This window comes from Panthera tigris, chromosome A3 (assembly GCF_018350195.1).
Source record: "Panthera tigris isolate Pti1 chromosome A3, P.tigris_Pti1_mat1.1, whole genome shotgun sequence".
Lineage (NCBI taxonomy): Eukaryota > Metazoa > Chordata > Mammalia > Carnivora > Felidae > Panthera > Panthera tigris.
This window is the reverse complement of record NC_056662.1, coordinates 93,527,510-93,535,111: the sequence shown is the minus strand read 5'-3', so window position 1 is coordinate 93,535,111 and position 7,602 is coordinate 93,527,510. Positions and strand designations below refer to the sequence as shown.

General features: G+C 35.5%; 1 pseudogene; it reads left to right on the top strand.

Annotated features, from left to right (window-relative positions):
- Positions 1-1,545: 1,545 nt before the first annotated feature.
- LOC102948547 lies at positions 1,546-1,983 on the top strand (annotated as a pseudogene).
- The last annotated feature ends 5,619 nt before the right edge of the window (positions 1,984-7,602 follow it).

The following is a 7,602-nucleotide window of genomic DNA, read 5'->3' as shown; positions in this document are numbered from 1 at the left end:
TTCTGTGTCTCCCTCTCTTTCTCTGCCCTTTTCCGCTTGTGCTCTCTCAAAAATAAATAAACATTAAAAAAAATAAAAACAAAACAGCCTTTAGGATGATTCCTCAAACATAAAATTGATGAGTAACAGATCTGGGAATTCTTTAGTCTTTTAATATTTACTGTTAAAATTCTCTCTAGTAAGGTTATATCAATTTCTAATCCAACCTGTTTGGTGTTGAGGCACTAAGAACACATCATATCATTCTTCTACAGCTTTACAAATCTGATAGAAAATAATGTTAGTTTGATGTTGTTGTAACTAATACCATCAAACATTTTTGTTCAAATATTTGTTGGCCATGTAAAAAGGCTGTTTTGGATTTGTTTTATGACTGCACATTTTCATTTGGGTGTTTTCTAAATAGATTTGATTGAATCTTTTATTGTAAATATTATTATCAGTGGTGATTTGAATCCATAAGCCATTTGTTACTTTAATATTTTGTTATTGTTAAATTTTCACAATTTTACATGGTCAAATCTTCTCTTTTTTCCAATTCTAATGTTTTTAAAACTTTAATGAGGTAGTTGGTGAACAATGAGGATAAAGAGTGCCATTTAATAAAATGGCACAAAAATCCATACAATGGGCATATTTTATTATACAAGTAATCATCTTATTCTTGATACCTTCACTTTAAAGTAGAAGGTGGAAGGATGTTAAGCAAATATTATAACCATCTTTTTTATCTTCTCGCATGCATTTATTAAAATTAAAGTTGTGGCCTAATTAATGTTTAACTATTAAAAATAATTTTGTTCATTTCTGTTCTTATCAAATGCATAATACAGTTTTGGGTAAACTATTATAGGTTAAATGCCTATTATTCAGATGAATCTGTTTTAGCTAGGCATGAACATCTATAGGCATTGATGTTTAGAGACTGTTGAAGGTAATATATTTTTGCTATAATTACAGAAGCCAAATATCTTTGGTTATACATAAATGTGTTCTTGAAGGCCACGTGCAATAGATGAGATACCAATGAAACGTAGAACTTATAATTTCTTCTCTGGATCATAACCTTGTTTTGCAATGCAAAAGAAATGGATACCACTGTAAAAATATAAGTTTGACCACCTACAACTAAATGGCCCCTGTTAAATGTTTTATAATCTAAAATGCAATTGTGAAAGTTGAAATACTTAAAACAGGCAAAGGTCAATATTCTTGCAAATTTTATTTTAAAACTTGCAATTAGTCTTGCACATAATGCAATTAACTTCTATCATTGACTAGAATCTCACAAAGAGAACCAATAACCTCTTGTTATTTGTCCTGTTATTCAATATTCCTATTTTTATTACTTTCATTAAAGTCTTCATGTTTCTTATCTTTATTATTGGAAGAACCATTGAATGAAAGTGAGAAACAGTGAGATGCTCAGATACAGTGTGAGATCTAAAAAAGAGTGGTTTACAGAATCTACAGTAAAAGACTTGTATTAATAATGATGAATTTCGCTTCCCTTTTGCAGCCATTGCTGGAGCTGTAGTGGCCAACATGAAGTTCAATCTGTTTGTGACCTCTGACTGGAGCAAGAACCGTAAAAGGCATTTCAGTGCACCTTCCCACATTCGCAGGAAGATTATGTCTTACCCTCTTTCCAAAGAGCTGCGACAGAAGTACAACATTCGATCCATGCCCATCCAGAAGGACGATGAAGTACAGGTTGTGTGAGGACACTACAAAGATCAGCAAATTGGCAAAGTAGTCCAGATTTACAGGAGGAAATACGTCATCTACATTGAATGAGTACAGCGAGAGAAGGCCACTGGCACAACTGTACACGTGGGCATCCACACCAGCAAGGTGATTATCACTAGACTAAAACTGGGCAAAGACCGCAAAAAGATCCTTGAATGCAAAGCCAAATCTCGCCAAGTAGGAAAGGAAAAGGGCAAATATAAGGAAGAAACAATTGAGAAGATGCAGGAATAAAGTAATCTTCTATATGACATTAAATGGAAACTGTTACAATGATAAAAAAAATGTTGAATTTCATAGAAATGTAATAAAAAGTAAGCACGAGGGGCGCCTGGGTGGCGCAGTCGGTTAAGCGCCCGACTTCAGCCAGGTCACGATCTCGCGGTCTGTGAGTTCGAGCCCCGCGTCGGGCTCTGGGCTGATGGCTCGGAGCCTGGAGCCTGTTTCCGATTCTGTGTCTCCCTCTCTCTCTGCCCCTCCCCCGTTCATGCTCTGTCTCTCTCTGTCCCCCCCCCCCCAAAAAAAAAAAAAAAGTTGAGAAAAAAAAAAATTTAAAAAGTAAGCACGAGAAAGACCCCCAAGATCTAAGATTTTGGTCTCTGTTCTGAGTCCAGAATTGGTCATAACTTTCATGAAAACAATCTTTTAAAAGTACAAATTTGGGGTGCCTGGGTGGCTCAGTCAGTTAACCCTCCGACTCTTGATCTCAGCTCAGGTCAGGATCTTGTGGGTTCGTGAGGTTGAGCCCACTTTTGGCTCTGTTGTCAGCACTTGGGATTCTCTCTCTCTCCCTTTCTTTGTGCCCCTCCCTTGCTTGTGCACACTCTCTCAAAATTAATAAAGTTTAAAACAATAAAAAAAATAAAAAATATATATACATTACACCTCCCCCTCCAATTAAGCCCACCAATTGTTTTCCATCTCCTCTAGAACAGTATCTGAACTCCTTACCTTTACACATAAGAACATCCCTCATTTATTCATCTCCTCAATCTTATTCATCAGCACTTTCAAGTTATACTTTTTTTCCTTCCAGTTCCATCAGAATTATGTACAACTCTCTAATTGTAATACACATGTTAATCCGAACATTTCCCCCCATTTCTAATCTTAAAAACTCATCTGTGTGACCACGCTTTAGAGAGTCCTCATCTCTAAAACATTCCCTGATATCCTCAGGCCCTAGCAGAGTTAATCACAGTTTTTTTCCACTTCCTGCTGCCACTTTCTACCCTCACCCCTCTAATTCCACTGTACTTATCATTCTTTGGTTATAGTTGTCTCTCATAACACACTGTGAACTCTTTGAGAGCAGGAACTGTGACATATTAATCTTTGTATTTACAACACTTAACACAGTGCCTGGCATATAGGAAGCATCTAATAAATATTTGTTGGATAAATAAAAAATAAATGAATGAATAAATGAATGAGAAAGTAACTGCTCTTAAAGACCTTGGGAAAATAAAATGACTTTTGAAGTAATCCAAGTTATATGAATAGCACACACAATTTGGTCTTCAATGTTCCTTTGCCACAAAATTTGATTTAATGTCAAGAGAGGAAAGTGGCTATGGTGGCTTATTTCATCGACTAAGCATTTTTGGGGCCAAAAGAAAGCAGATGTGACCATTTAGGAGGGTATTTATCTTACAAAGGGCATTAGGACTGTAGAGAAAAGGCTATGAAATCACTCTTTTCAAAGAACACAGAAGTGAATTGACGAGGGGTTTAGTAAGTGGCAATTTTGTAGCTGGCTGTGTTCCTCCAGTTTGTCATTGTCACTGGAGAAGTTGCCAAACCACAGCTCTATCCCAGGATGAAATTAAATATAATTTGGTTAACTGAAAATAGTCAATATTCACAAATGCATAGAGACACTTATAGCTATACCCCAAGTTAAAATGCCAGGTTGATTGCATTCCAATCATAAATTAACAAGTGTTATTATTAGCTGTTCCAGTAAAATAGAATTTATATCACCATACATATTAGACACTTTCTAAAGATAAGAAAGTAGTCCTTTTTCTTTTTGTTTTGTTTTTTTACTTTTACTCTGACACTATCATCAACAACAACAAAAACAAAATTAGGGAAGAATATACACAAAAATTTAAAATATTGATTTTATGTGAAGAATTATTATTAATATAGAAATAAAGGGACATGGCTGAAGAATAAAGGGCTTCTGCATCTGTTCTCTCTCCTTTCTTATTCCAAACTAGTATCCTAACTAGTGTTCCTAACTAGATTCAGTGAAGAACTATAATGTACTGAATGCCAAATCCTTGGTTTATTGAATTGTCCTCTTTTTCTCTTGGCTAAAAGCTTTTGTGGTGGAGCTAAAGCCCCAGCAAACTGCATTTTTCTCCTCATGAATAAGTTCAGGTAAAAGGATGCTGCATTTTCTGGGACCCCTTTCTGCTTCTTTGCCAGAAAAGGTGAGGAATAAAAATTCTTCCTATCTACATGAAAAATTGCAATGGGGGAAGATAATTTACTGAAATATTAGTGTGTATGTATTTTTTTTCTCTTACAGTTCTCTTCCCTTCCTGTCAAGAAGATAGACAGACACTTTTGTCATCCTTCCTGTAGAATTGGGTGGGTCTGACAAGGCTCAGGCATCATGCTTATGGAGGGAAGGAACTAGACAGAAATAGAAATGTAATAGCTGGATATTTCAGAAACCAGGTGGGAACTGAGGTCTTCAAATCTGTGAACAAAGAGGTCTATATGCCAAGCCCAGGACTCTGGTGAGGAGGCACAACCTTGAAAATGCAAGGAAATCTGTTGATAACACCCTGGGGACAGGATCATAATTTTGTCTTCAAATTTATTATGGAGGTGGCACTACTTTTTAAACAAGGAAGGTCTCTTCAATGATGCCATCTTAGAAAAGGAAGGTATGTGTAGCAATTGTGGTAGGTTAGGGACATATATATATGTCCTTCCTGAAGGATGAAGTACCACTTTACAAGTTACTGAGGGTAGACAACCCATTGCTCTAATGGGATGAAGTGCTAGTGTCAGATTTACTTGATTTGAGTAAAATACAATAATGCAACATTTCTGTGTCACCACCAAGTTTGTAGAAATGAGATTCATTCCTGAAAAATCAATTAAATAAGACTACTCATTTATAAAATGAAGGGATACTGGATACTAGGAGAACATATGCTTGAGATAGGGAGTGATGGGAAGTTTATCCCAGGGCAAGAGAAAGTTAAATCCTCACATTGGTGTTGATGAAGATGGCAGGGTGCAAGAAAACTTTGACTCAGGGCATTTTCCTTCTCCTACATCATACTTTTCTTTTTCCTTTCCAAAACTTTGTTTGTAGCTTTTCTGTGATTTTGTTCCCTCTTGGATTCTCAGATACACAGCATTTCCTTCCAACACAGTACCCAATGTCAGACCAAATGACTTTGTAAATAATTTAGAAATATGTCAGGATGATACCTGAGGAACTGCACCCAGGCATTCTGTTGCAGAACTGTCCTTAGGAGGCACATTGCCCTCTTACCTAACCTAGGACTTTGGAATATTGCTGGGCACAAGTTCTCCTCTGTGCAAGGACTGATATGTATAAATGTATAAACACTTTCAAGTAGATTACAAAAACACAAATGTGCACGTGCCTGTGAGTTGCTATCCATTGAGAAACCATAACACATACAAATTAATAAATAGTAACTATGTTGACATTAGTATTCTTATATTTGTTAATTTAAACTGTTTTTTTTAAACAATTCCTAACACATTGAAGTTCTATAAAAAAAATCAGAATTTTAGGACAAAAATGTAGCCTCTCAAGAGCTACAGACTTTGACAAAACCAAATTATTTATCTATGTCTAGTTTATCTGGCTGTGTCCATTTGGATCACCAGAACCTCAGGACAAAAGCAGTCAGACAGGAATTTTTTTGTTTGTGAATCAATATTTCCTGAATGCTTCAAGAGTGGCTTTTTATTTTATAGACTGACAAAACTATATAGTGAGCATAATTAAGTGTGTTTTTGGTAGACTTAATTTTATTCAACATGTACGTGTACACAACTTACTATGTTCTAGGTGTTGAACTCTGTGCTGGGGCTTCAGTGGTTAAAGTCACAGATCCTTCTGGCACGGAGTTGCAAGTTTAACAAGAATTATAAATATAACTATCATCATAAATTTAATCATAATTATAAATATATGGCAATTATAACTGTGACTGTAATTATGACTATAAATATACCTACAATTATAGCATTTACTATTTAAAATTATTTATAACTACTAATAAAGGATCCACAGAAAATTTGGTGTGTGTTATCCCTCACCAAGAATTAGATATAACCCTTAATAATTGGATAAGGAATTCTAGTTAGGGGTATTCTGTTTGGAAAAAGTGTTTTTCTCCCAAAGATGGGGACTCCTCCTGTACATTCTTCATCTCCTGTCCCATGTGTCTGTGCTGGAACATTGGCCTCTTGCTTCAGAGCACTTATTTCTAAACACAGATGACTTCTAGGCTCTGCTTGTTTAATTCCATGAGTAACATCATGAGCTACCATGTAATTATCTCAGAAAACAATATTTTATTTCTAGGGTCTCTGTGGAAAAACAATGTTTTTTTCATTGGGATCCACGCTACTTAGTTGTGTGATGAGAAGGATATGATAAACCCCTTTGCATGAGAAAAACTATCTCCAGCTTAAAGTCAGGGCTGAAAACTGATTGTTTCCTTGAATAAGAGTAAGATCTCTCCCATGTAGCACTGATAAGTCATCCAGGAGTATCAACCTGGATGGTATTTTTAATAATGCCTTTATTCCAAGTATTACCGAAAGTCAAAAATACCACTTGCCTTTATTTTAGACTTTATGAACACAATTTGACGTGCTTATACCCTCTGATAAAGATGGCAGACTTCAGGTAAGTGAAACATTAGTTCGTGTGGTTTGAAAGTCAAAGCTTGATTACCACAGTATGTATACTGGAATATTTATTTGCCTCCGAGATAAAAACATGAAACGAAAGGAGGGGCAGATATATGTAACAATTGCAAGTCCAGATTTGAGTAATTAAAGTTAGAATGAGAGAAAGAAAGATAATTGTAATAATGACTTATAGTGTATAAGATGTTTTTATATAACATCCTCTTTCATGCAAAGAGCAAGAGAGTCTATGAAAAGTGGCAAGAGAAAGCATATAGGAACAGAAAAGAGATTGTGTTGGGCGGAGGTGGTCAAGGAAACACAGATAAGATTTAAGTTTAAAAGGAAGAACATATCAAGTAAAAGAGTAATGTGAACAAAACCTGAGGCAGGAAATCAAAACTGTGTATGGCAGAATGCATAGTACCGTTTACGTAGGGTTTTATAGAGTGTATAAATAATAGAATTCTGCTGTTAAAAGAGATAACTTGTAAAATATAAGCCAGAAATATTTACCTCAGATTATTTATAGCCATGAATGCCTGACTAAAGAATTCCGTTGCTACTCTCTTGGTTAATGGTTTTCAAACTTTTATTTTGTTATTCTTGCTCTTTTTTTATAGTTTTAAAGCTTCTTTTGAAAGAAAGTTTATGCAGAATTATAAACTATGAGAGAAGAAGAAAGGGAGGAAGGAACAGAGGGAGGGAGGTGGGGGGAGAAGGAGAGAGAGAGAGAAGAGAGAGTCCTGCCTTCTTAGCCACTCCTCAAGGGGCCCCACCTCACACTGATGTAACTCTAGGCTCCACAGAACAGTTTGAAAATCACTATTCTGGATAATCAAAAAGCTTTAATTTTTGTGTGTGTGAAGAAAATTTACTGTAATTAATAAAATGGAAACATAGATTTTTCTAAGACCAGTAAAGAAAGCAGAA